General features: G+C 41.3%; 1 protein-coding gene across 1 annotated transcript in view; it reads right to left on the bottom strand.

Annotated features, from left to right (window-relative positions):
* Nucleotides 1-12,933, bottom strand: part of LOC122794824 (trichohyalin-like) — a 348,510-nt gene that overhangs the window by 21,286 nt on the left and 314,291 nt on the right. The gene's annotated exons all lie outside the window — the stretch shown is intronic.

The following is a 12,933-nucleotide window of genomic DNA, read 5'->3' on the forward strand; positions in this document are numbered from 1 at the left end:
CAAGTATCATTTCATCACAGAAGGGGACTTTATCCAGCAAGAGATTGTGTTCTCTGCAGATCTGAGTAATGTGAATCCTTGCATCCAGTGGATGAATAATTCAAGACCACTGTACCGACAGAGCTCATTGGAGTACTGTCATGTAAAATCTGGCTAGAGGAACCATCAAAATTGTTAAAGCCATCAGACATACAATCAGCAGACTCAACCTTGCTGGAAGAGTAAGCTGATGAAGTACCTGTGTAGCTGTGGGAAGTAGGGAGAGCTGTCTGGTAAGGAGAAGGCTGGAAATCAGTAGCCTTGAGTCCACATGGCATCCAATAAATTCTGTCTATTGTGTTAGGATTGACTGACTGTAATCCCTAGACTTTGCATTAGGTGGAGCAAAGGTCCAGGTGATGAAGCAGCATATCTTTAGAGGTAGTTGTTAGGAGACAATCATTGAGATATCAGAAAATTTGGATCTTTAACAGACGTAGATGCACTGCAACCACTGCCATTATCTTTGTAAACACCCTGGGGATTTAGTGAGACCGACAGGCAGAACTACAAACTTCTAATGATTAGCTCCCAGACGGAAATGAAGAAATCTCCTGGAACACTTCTCTGTCTTTACATGACAGTATGCAACTTTGAAATCTATGTAGTGCATACACTTGTCCTTCCTCACCACAGGAAAAATGTACTGAACCATGACCATCTGGAATTTCATCTGCTTTACAAAGTGATTTAGATAGCTCATGTCTAGAATAGGCCTGAGGTCCTCTGTCTTCTTTGGTACTAAAAAGAATTGTAAAACCAGGACTAAGTGAGGCTTCAGGTAAAAATAAAAGTATTTAATAAAGTTTAGCGCTTTCATGCCTTTACATGCAATTCATCAGGCAAATAACCGTTACAATTTTGAACTTATAGCAGTTACAATCAATTAAAACAGTTAAAGACATACCTTCCTTTCCTTGAAAATAGGTTTTAAAGGCACATAGCCATTCAAACCTGGAGATCTATGTGCCTGCAATAACATAATCCATCTAGTTTCACATTTCTCAATACTGTTGTTGATTATCTCCTCCCCTTTTGTTAATCACAGTATTTTGAGAGCTTTTCTGGCTTATCCTTACCCTTTTTTCTCAGCATTATTTTTTTGCTTGTCATTTTAATCTTGTCCTGTCTTTTTGTTGGTGAGGCAGCAGTGTAAGAGGAATAGCCTCTTGAAAAGGATGACCATGTCTATGGAGGAAAGAAGCCCTTAGTTTCCCTCTCTCGGTGTAAAATGCCCTAGAAGTAAAATAAATACAGGCTTCACAATCCATCTTGACGTGGGTAGCACCCAAGCAGTACACACACACACACACACACACACACACACACACACACACACACACACACACACAGTGTGGGTCTTGAGGGGGAGAGTTTGTGTCCACATTGAGCACACTTTTTGAATCTTTGGCTGTCTGACATATCTGAAAAATACAGCAGTTAGTACAATAAACTATAGTGGAGATTGTCTAATTACGTAAGAAAAACACATTAAAAAAATCAACAATAAGAAGATTAACTATACCTAATACTAAATCTCATGTAAAAAAAAAAGCACGCACTGTACTATCAACAACTGACAAAGCTAAAGATTTTCACGAAAAACAGTAAAAGCTAACTACTAATTACTCTAACAGCTAACTCGTTAAGTATTACAAACATTTTTGTTAAAATAAGTATATAACTAGTGCTGGAGAGACAAGTCTGTAAGTAAGAGAAGAAAAAAAGGGGTATCACACAAATGATACGCTTTCGATATGGAGAGCCCTTGCAGCGCACATCTGATGTCTTCAAGCAGCAAACAAAATCTGAGGTAATAAGGTAGAGTGGAGGGAATTATAGGTTAGGGAGGAGACAGAGCCCTGCATCTGTAAAGTTTCAGAGGTGGTGCTGATGTCAGATTTGATCAGAAGCAATAACCCGTGTGTTGAACTGGAAGAAAATAGACAACATTGGATAATATGTTTTCATCATGTTTAAGTCTAGCTAGTTTTAGAACTTAAGGATATCGAGTGTCAGAGCTGTTACAAAAGGATACATACATTACCAAAAAAAAAAGCTTATAACCCTAGGTGAAATAATAATATCCAATGTAATTATCAGGAAAGTGGTGCTCTTTTTACTGATGTTGGTAGCAGAAATATCAATAACTCAGAAAGTCTTCACCAATACCTGAATAGTTTTATTATCATCTCCGAGCTATATATACATAGTTTTGTGACACAGCTCTCCACTCCACCTGCATTTCTCTAATGTGAACCTTATGACGGCCATACATAATTGTTTTAGAGTCTGCTTAATACCCCAGCTCTTAATTACAATATCAACAGTTTTTCATTACCAAGTTCCTTTCCTCACTTCCATTTCTTTGAACTGCTAGGCACTAATCATAATATCTATTATCTACTTGACAAACCTACAAGAACACCTCTTCAGATGCACAATGTTCAACATCTACATAAGAATCATTTCTACTCTAATAATTGCCTTTATTTTTATATTTTATATGAATGTAATCTAATTGGCAAATGAATGTGTAATTATTGTTAAGACAAACACACATACACAAACACACATATTTCATATATATATATATATATATATATATATATATATATATATATATATATACACACACACACACCGTATTTCCCCGAAAATAAGACCAGGTCTTATACTTTCCCCCCGTCGAAATACGCATTAGGGCTTACTGTCAGGGAATGCATTACTTACCCTCCCCCCATAAAACAATCTACATTTATTCATTTATTCATGCACATAAAATTGACATTTATTTGGTACTTTTCTGTTATTGGGCAACAGTTCTAGATAACACGTTAACAGTTGTGTGAGAATTCTACATAAACAGTGCAACAAACATTTCAACTTCAGAATATCTACACCTTGGCTTTCACAGTGCAATATTTCATGCTTAACAGAAAGTGCAGAAAAATCTCAGTACATGTGTATTGGAGGAGGGGAATAAAACAGGTGAATAACTGCCACTTTTTGAGTGGTGATGCTTTCTTTATTCCTTACCCAAACCGTAAGAGAAGAATGATGGAAAGTCATAAAAATGAAGTCTGGGAAATAGTGGCCTTGCTTTATAATTACCCCTTGATAATAAAATGCTACCTTAATTCAATAAAGTCAAAAAACTGACAAGAGCTTGCTGACAGCTGAAAGCAGAATCAATCCATTCTGTTCCCCCGATAACGGAAAAGTTATTCAAATAGAGTCATGTCATCTTCTTCTGGAACATTGTCATAAGTCTCCAACCCCCTAATTTTGGCCTGAATTTCTTGCGACTCCACTTCCTGTAGAACCATTGGCCCCAATTTGTCATGCCTAGCAACAGAGCTCTCCTTAAATGAGCACTGCTTGTACATGCAGCCTGCTCGTAGTGCATTGGCAACACAGCTCTCAGTTATTTTATCCCATGAATTCTGTACCCAAGTTACGACCTCTTGCAGGCTAGGCTTCACAAAGTTTCCATGCTGATTTCTCTCCATTCTATTTTCAATGTAGTCATTGAGTTCCATGCGCAAATGGTCCTTGAATGGCTTGTTTATTGCAATATCAAGAGTCTGGGGATAGGCAGTCATTCCTGCGGGAATCATTATTTGATCTATTCTTCTCTGTGCAAGGAATTTCTTCATGTCTTTAGCGAGATGAGTGCTGGCTGAATCCCAGACTAGCAGACCTCTTTCGCCACCTCGCAAAACAAGTGGCAGCATTACACTGACCCACTTCCTTATAACTGCTTGTGTGCACCAGGTTTTTTCAGTTTCAAGAATGTAAATGCCTGAAACACATTCAATCTTATCTTTCTTGACCCTACTAATGATTAGAGGTGGGGGTTTTTTTCCATCTAGACGAATTGCCAAAATACAGGTAACGTGCACTTTCGTAACCAGTGGAGGGAATGTAGATAGACAAGGCACCCCTCTGATCAATTGTTTGAGATCCTTGGCCCATAAACACTACAGTTTCATCCACAGCAATCATGTTGGAGAGTTGGTATTTAGAAAAGTCAATGCCATCAACAAAGGACTTGAATGCAAATTCACGTTTAATAACTTCAGTATCTTCCAGCTTGGACAGTGTTGTTGATCTTCTTAGAGACAGTTCATATCGCTGAAGGAAGCCATCCAGCCAATGTTGTGATTATTTGAATTCTTCTGGGGATATTTCTAACTGTGGTGCCATTGCAAGGGCAAATGCTTGAATATCAGCCCTGTGCACAACCAAAGCCTTTGCTCTCCTGGTAGCAATCCATTCATAGATGATGTCCTCCAGCTCAGGAAATAATGGTTGCTGACCTGATCCACACTTGCATTTCCCTCATCGGCCTGTTGACTGAGATTATCATATGCTGCTTGCCATTTTCAGACCATTCGGACATCCAACTTCTTCTCTTTGCAGAAGGCCATCAGATTCTTTCCCAGGGGGTCCTCCATGATTCCTTTCTTGTACTCAATGGAAAAGCTCTTTCTTTTTGCACTCATCTTGTCTGGGGGGGTTAATTGAAGACTTACGAGACAGGAGTGGCAACACAAAATGGTGATGGTTAAGAAGTGCACGTTTTATGTGTGTTGTCTGTACTTTGACCAATCAAAGCACACTTGCCAGTGTTTATGGGCCAAGGATCTCAACCGTCAAGTGTGAGTGAGGATTAGGGTTACAATAAGAATCGTGGAGGACTCTGGGGGAAAGAATCTTACGACTTTCTGCAAAGAGAAGAAGTTGAATCTCCGAATGGTCTGAAAATGGCGAGCAGAGAATGATAACATCAGTTGACTATCTTAACTGAAGCTTATTTTTGGGGTAGGACTTATATCACCACTTTTAAAATGCCAGGTTTTTGTGATATAAAAAAATGAGACCACAATAAATCATTTTAAATCTTTTACCACCTTTAATGTGACCTATGACCTGTACAATTCAATTGAAAAATAAACAAATCTGTTGGGGGAAATACAATAAAAAAATAAAAAACGTGTAGTATGCTGGTTGCATAAGGTGCACACCCATAAACTAATACTTTGTTGTGTATGCATACCCTTAAACAATAGTTTGTTGAAGCACCTTTTGATTTGATTACAGCATTCAGTCTTCTTGGGTACAAACCTGCCATCAATTAAAGAGACTCTGATTAACCCCAAAGAAAGTTCAGCTGTCCTAGTAAGATTTTCCTGACATTTACTCAGTTGCCTGCTACAGCAAAAGCCATGGTTCACAGAGATCTTACAAAGCATCCAAGGGATCTCATTGTTGAAAGGTATCAGTCAGGAGAAGGGTACAAAAAAATTTCCACAGCATTGGATATACCACGGACAGTGAAGACAGTCATCAAAAAGCGGAGAAAATATGGCACAATAGTAACATTGCAAAGAACTGGATGTCCCTCCAAAATTGATGAAAAGACAAGATGAAAACTGGTTAGGGAGGCTGCCAAGAGACAGTACAACTGTCTACACTTATCATAAATGTAGATGTTCAAGTGTATTCAATGTTGCAGTCATCACGTGTGGGTTATCCCTGCTGTGGTAGTCTTCGGCTGGTCCGAATACCAGAGTCAATGCTTTTCTGTGTCGGCAGCTGTTGCTTGCTGGCTGATGTCAGGTCATCAGTGCTATAAAGGAAGGCAGCCAACGCTATTACATCAGTTTTTCTTGCCCTAACCAGTCAGAGTGCCAAGTAAATATGGTAAAGGGGGAAGGAGGGTGGGAAACCAGGACTGCAACAGTCAATACACTCGAACATCTATATTTATGGTAAGTGTAAACAACTGTACTACGTTCTTCATGTTTCACTGCTGCCGTCATCACCTGTGGGAGGATTTCCAAAGCTGAGGAGAGGGGTGGCAGGATTAGTAAGAGACCCAGGAATGGGTCAGCAAGCCCTGACAACTGCAGAGGTAAACCCCGTTGTAGCCTTAGAAAATAGCGGTAGGTGGTAATGCTCGGTAAAGGTATGGACAGAAGTCCAGGTGGCAGCTTCCAGGATGTTCCTGGTGGGAACTCCTCTGAGGAATGCTGTGGAAGTGGAGGCTGCCCTACTGGAATGGGTTTGAATAGACTTGGGAGGGGGGTTTCCCATGCAATCTGTAGCAGAAATGGATACAGTGTGATATCTATTTGGAAATGGTTTGCTTGGAAATGAGCTTCCCCTCTGCCCCTGGGGCAAAGCTGACAAGTAGTTGGTCTGTTTTCCTGAAGGGTTTAGTACAGTCCAGATAGTATCTGAGCTGTCTGTGCACATCTAGTGAGTGCAGAATTCTTTCCCTCTTGTTTTGAGGGTTAGGAAAGAAGGTGGGTAGATGTATGGCCTGGTTGAGAGTTACATTAGATACCACCTTGGGCATAAAGGAGGGATTAGTCCTCAGGGAGACCCTGTCTGCATGAAAGATGCTGAAGGGCTCAATGGCCATCAGTGCCTGAAGTTCTGAAACCCTTCTGGCTGAGGTGATAGCTAGAAGAAAAGCAGTCTTCCAAGAGAGGTATCTTAGTTCTGCTGAAGCAGCAGGTTCGAAGGGTGGTAAAGTTAGTTTTTCCAAAACATAATTCAGGTCCCAGGCTGGAGTGGGTGGCCTTCTGGGAGGTCTGATATTAGAAGCCTCTCTGAGGAATTGTTTAATCAAAGGATGGGAGAACAGGGGCTGTTTTATATCCAAATGAGCTGAAATGGCTGAGGCGTGGATTTTAATAGAGGAGAAGATGAGGCCACTATTAAGTAGCTCCACTAGGTAGTCCAGGATAAGAGGGATAGAAGGTTGGGAGGTATTGCCCCCTCTGGACTGGCTCCAGGAGCAGAATCTTTTCCATTTTCCTGCATAGGATTTTCTGGTGCTGGGCCTTCTGGCCTCTGTGATAATGTCGAGGACCTATTTGCTTAACAGGGACCCCTTGTTTATGTTTAGAGTATTAGCCATGCTGATAATTTGAGAGTCTGCAAGTCTGGGTGCAGCATTTCTCCCACCACCTGAGTTAAGAGGTCTGACATCAGGGGAAGCTGCCTGGGAGGCTGTAAGGTCAGGCTGCATTGTAAGGGGTACCAATGTTGTCTGGGCCAGTCTGGTGCAATGAGGATGGCCTTTGGTCTCTCCTCCCTTATTTTGATCAGTACCTTGGGAATAAGAGGCAGTGGAGGGAATGCGTACACAAAGAGGGTGTTCCAGGGGAAGGTCAAGGCATCCACCTTCCACGCTAGGTGGTGGTGCTCCCAGGTACAGAATTTTTCAGCTGATGGTTGAGATGCTAAGCAAAGAGATCCACCTCTGGTGTCTCCCACAACTGAATGATTTGTAAAAAGATTTTTCTGTGGAGCTGCCATTCGTGGGAGGTCCAGTAAGCTTCTGCTTAAGTAGTCTGCCAGGGTGTTGTTGATCCCTGGTAGGTATCGGGCTATCAGGTGTAGTCCAATGGAAGAGGCTGTCAGCAAGAGGTCCATGGCTAGGCTGTACAGAGGGTAAGATTGGGTCCCTCCCTGGTTGCTGATGTTCCACACTACTGTGGTGTTGTCTGTTTTGATAAGGAGAACCCCTGGCTAGAGATGGGGTTTGAAGGATGTCACAGCCTTTTGTACTGCCATCACTTCTTTCTGGATGATGTGTAAGGGAAAGTGCTGGGCATCCCAAAGACCTTGGGTGCACCTGCCTTCTAGGTAAGTGCCCCAAGCTATGTCTAAGGCATCGGTGGTAATGGTCTGCCCGGTTGGGCGGAGGGTGACGGAAAGACCCTTATTCTGGGCACAGGCCCCCACCCACCAGAGAAACTTGGCCCTTATACAGGGGATCAGAGGAAGGGATGTCTCTAGAGGTTGAGAGTGCTGACACCAAGGATTCTTTAGATACCACTGAAGTTTTCTCATGTGAAGCCTGCCAGAGGAATTAGACGGATGCAAAATGCCATGTACCCAAAGGCTTGCAGGAACTTCCTCACAGTGAGGTGACTTCTGGAAGCCAGCTGGATAAAATAGAGAGGCAGGAAGCTCTACTTTTCTGAGGATAGGAAGGCCATTTGGGATGCTGTGTCCAGCATTGCTCCCAAGAAAATGATCTTCCTGGAGGGTGTTTGCCTTGACTTCTTCTTGTTGATGGTGTACCCTAAGGAGGTTATGAGGGTTTTAACAAAGAGGAGGTCCTTGGGGAACTTTTCTTTGCAATCTGCTTGAATGAGGCAGTCATCCAGATAAGGGTAAATGTGTATATTTTTCTGTCTGCAAAAGGCTATGGCTGGGGCTAAGCATTTGGTAAATATCCTAGGAGCGGTAGATAAGTCAAAGGGTAGCACAGAGAAATGAAAGTGTTGTGAGCCTGCTCTGAAGCAAAGGAATTTGCTGCAGAATTTCCTTATGGGAATGTGGAGGTAGTCATCTTTTATCTCTAGGGTAACTAACCAGGCATTTTTTGTCAGCATAGGCAGCAGCTGATGCAAAGTTAGCATCTTGAATTTGGGGACTACCAGGAAGGTGTTCAGAATGGATAAATCCATAGCCTGGAATAAAAGCCTTTCCCTATTTGATCTGAGGGTACAGGTTCTACTGCCCCTTAGGATATGAGAGTTTGGACTTGCTCCAGTGCCTCTGCCCACTGATTTGGAGGCAAGTCTGGGTACCCTGTTGGAATTGGGAGTTTGTGGAAAGAGAATTTGTATCCCTGAAAAATTATAAGACCTATTGGTCCTTTGTTACAGAAAGCCAATTTTCTTTGCAGAGGGAGAGCCTTCCTCCTTGGTTTTGGTGAGTGAAAAGAGGGCAGGGGGGAGAGGAAGTCATTGAGAGTTTTTGCCGTAGAGGGATGGCATAGAACTCCCTACCTTTGGGGTGGAAGTCGTCCACTGTTTGGTTCTCTGCTTTCTCTGGGATAGGGGCCTGGGTGGTCTCTCCCTGCATGGATTACTTTGTCCCTGTCTGCTGGGTGCAGGAAAGGACCAGTGCTTAGAGGGAAAATTCCTGCTGAGCCTAGGAGGTTGTACCTGAAAGAAATCGTTCACTGTTTGCATAGATTTTGCTTTGTCTTCCATCTTTTTAAGCACCTCTTCTGCTTTTACTCCAAACAAGCGGTCCTTATCCAACATGATCAGGAGAGGTTGTTCCTTCAACCATACATGTCTCCTAATGACAGAATCTGACACTGCTGCCCTGCTTGAGGCTTCTAGGATGTTGTATCTACAGTGCAATGAGTGCCTGGCCACATGACAAGTAGAGTGCAGTAAATCTCCTAACGCTTTCGAATTGGCACAGTTAGGAAAGGTTGAAATCTTTTGCTTTAATGGTTCCAAAGTGTGTTGTTGATATTTTAACACATAGAACTGACAGTTGAGTGCTCTGATAGCTAAGGTTGCAGAGGTGTAATTTTTTTTTTAACCCATCTGTCCAGAGCTCTGGAATCCTTGTTAGAAGGAATAGGATTCTTAGCAGAACTAGCCTTAGCTCTTTTAGGTCCCTGTGTAATGACCTCTGGGTCTGCAGCAGGATTTCTTTACAGGTGTTTGTAAGAATCTGTTCTGGTACTCTGTAATACCGGTCAGGTTTACTGGGAGCAGGTGGGAGGGCATCAGGGGCTAAGCTGGATTCATGGAAAACTTCATCCACCACCTCTAAGATAGGGGGAATACCCAAGGTTGTTCTGTGTTGGGGCAGGTCTAGAAACTCTCATAGTCTTTTCTTAGACTGAGGGAAGTCCTGGGATTTCCAGTGAAAATGTTCCCTGAGGGTGTGAAGAGTTTCCCCAAAGAAAGATCTTCTGGTGGGGAGGCAGAAGGAATGGATTCCTCTGCATCTGAATCCTCATAAGCAGTAAGAGATTGTTGTTCCTCTTCAAAATCTGAATAATCAGATTCCTCAGAATCCTGTTCTGTCAGTATTTCAGGAGAAGGATGTCTTTTCCTTTTACAAGTTGTGGCCTGACTGCTCCTGATAAGGGAGATAAGATCCTCTGCCATTTTAAGCATTTGGGCTTGGGGTGTGATAGACCAGGAGTAAGATTGTGGCAAGAGATAGATTTTCTAAGAGTGGCCTGTCTTCTAGGCCTAACAGTATCCATTCGTCTGAGAGAAATGGAAGTCGGGTGAGAAGACGTCATTTTTTTCTAGATTCTGTAGTGCGAACGACCTCCTGGAAGATGGTGCCTGTGTCGTGGCTCCAGACCCAACCAAGGCAGAAACAACCAAAGGCTCGGAAGATGAAGAAGATTTCTGCGGCATACCAGACTCAAAAGGGTCTCGGTAGAGGCCTGCATAGATATCGTATCGGGCATCAGGGGCTGCGAAATCACCTCACTGAATTCCAGAGAACTGATGACCTGCTTAGCAGTAGAGTCATCGTAAGGCTTAGCCTTGTGTGGTCTGTCTCTATCCTTATCTCTACATTTTTTCGGAATGTCTATGGATTGTTGGCTGATGGATGCCATTTCGGAATGTGAAAATGGAAGACAAAAATACCAGTCTACAATAAGAGCTCTACGATGAATGGTTCTCGCGTTAAAGAGGGCACAGAACCGGCAATGGGGGATGTCGTGGTCTGGGCCTAAACAAGTGATGCAGTATGACTGGAAGTCTCAGTGTGGGATCTGCTTTCCACAGGTGAGACAATTGTTAACTTTTTTGGACATCGGTTAGTGCAAGAAAAAAGGACCCCCAACGAGGTACTTAGCTTTAGACGTTTTCAACTGTAATTCAAACTCTGGTAGCGACCGACTGGCACACTTGCGAACTGCTTCTGCTGCAGTCTCTACAGGAAGAAAGACTAATGTAATGTCATCAGCTGCCTTCCTTTATAGCACTGATGACCTGACATCAGCCAGCAAGCGACAGCAGCTGACGCAGAAAAACATTGACTCTGGTATTCGGGCGGCCGAGGGTTACCACAGCAGTGATAACCCACAGATGATGACTGCATCAGTGAAACACAAAGAACATCTAAAACAACAACGAAGGAGCTGCAGGAATTTCTGGCAAGTGCTGGTTGTGTGCTACATGTGACAACAATTTCTTGTATTCTCCATATATCTGGACTATGGGGTAGGGTTGCAAGACAGAAGCCTTTTCTTACACAGAAAAGCATCCAGGCCCGGCTAAAATTTACAAAACAATACAGCAACTCTCCCAAAAGCATGTGGGAAAATGTGTTATGGTCTGATAAGACCAAGGTTGAACTTTTTGGCCACAATTCCAAAAGGTACGTTTGGCGCAAAAACAATACTTCGCATCACCAAAAGAACACCATCCCCATGGTGAAACATGGTGGTGGCAGTATCATGCTTTGGGGATGCTTTTCTTCAGCTGTAACTGGGGCTTTAGTCAAGGTGGAGAGAATTATGAACAGTTCCAAATACCAGTTACTTCTGGCCCAAAACCTTCAGGCATCTGCTAGAAAGCTGAAGATGAAGAGGAATTTCACCTTTCAACACGACAATGACTCCAAGCATAAATCCAAATTAACAAAAGAATGGCTTCATCAGAAGAAAATTAAAGTTTTGCAATGGCCCAGCCAGAGCCCAGACCTAAATCCAATAGAAAATCTGTGGGGTGATGAAGAGGGCTGTTCTCAAGAGATGCCCTTGCAATCTGACAGATTTGGAGTGCTTTTGCAAGGAAGAGTGGGCAAACATTGCCAAGTCAAGATGTGCCATGCTGGTAGACTCCTATCCAATAAAACTGAATGCTGTAATTAAATAAAAAGGTGCTTCAACAAAATATTAGTTTAAGGGTGTGTACACACAACAAAGTATTAGTTTAAGGGCGTGCACACTTATGCAACCAGCATATTGTACATTTTTTTATTTTTTTTTATTTTTTTCCTCTAACAGACTTGTTTGTTTTTCATTTGAATTATACAGGTTATAGGTCACATTAAAGGTGGGAAAAGTTTTGAAATGATTTATTGTGTTCTCATTTTTTTATATCAGAAAAACCTGGCATTTTAACAGAGGTGTGTAAACTTTTTATATCCACCGTGTGTATATATATATATATATATATATATATATATATATATATATATATATATATACATATATATACACACATATATATGTATATACATACACACACACAAACACACACATTATATATATATATATATATATATATATATATATATATATATATATATATATATATATAAATATGTGCTACTTAAAATGTCTGTTCATGCAATTATTGAATGTCTGTTTAAAAATGTTTGTAATATGTTGGAGCTTTACTCCCTGGACCACTGCTGGAAAGGGGTTTTGACTAAACCCATTTGGATGAACCAAGTAAACAAAAGTAAAATAAAATCATAAATAATGTAATTTTATTTCTAAAATGCTACAAAATGAAATGGAGCCAAAATGCCTGTAAATATTACAGATTACTGCTCTACTGGTCTGAAGAGATACATACATATGTTTTTTCACTCTTGCTAGCATGCTGAAAAGGCTCAGACATGAGATTGTTGACATTTTTTCTTGCTTCCTTTTTTAGGTTTGGTATTCTTAATGCTAACATAATAGTTAAATGTGAAATGCTAATTTACTGATGGGATATAAAGCTAGTCAAGGAGAGGTGACAGATTTTAAAATATTAAGTGTTGAAAGGTGTCAAATGTTAGCATCTGAAAGGTTACTGTCCAACAATAACAAACTTTAATAAGGACTAGATAACTTGTAAGTATGTTGTAGTACATGGATTATGCTCTGAATTCAGAAAAATTACAACTTTGTTATGCACTTTAATAACATAAGAAAGCTGCTTAACAAAGTTTTGTTATGTAACTTTCAGCACTGACGGTACTACTTCACTCGAGGTGAATTTCTTGGCATCCATGTTTCAAACACATAATAAAGTAGTTATTATCGGTGACTCGATCATAATCCTGTATGCTAAATTCAGTTGAAAACATGAACAA

This window comes from Protopterus annectens, chromosome 2.part1 (genome assembly GCF_019279795.1).
Source record: "Protopterus annectens isolate FY-2018-M chromosome 2.part1, PAN1.0, whole genome shotgun sequence".
Lineage (NCBI taxonomy): Eukaryota > Metazoa > Chordata > Ceratodontiformes > Protopteridae > Protopterus > Protopterus annectens.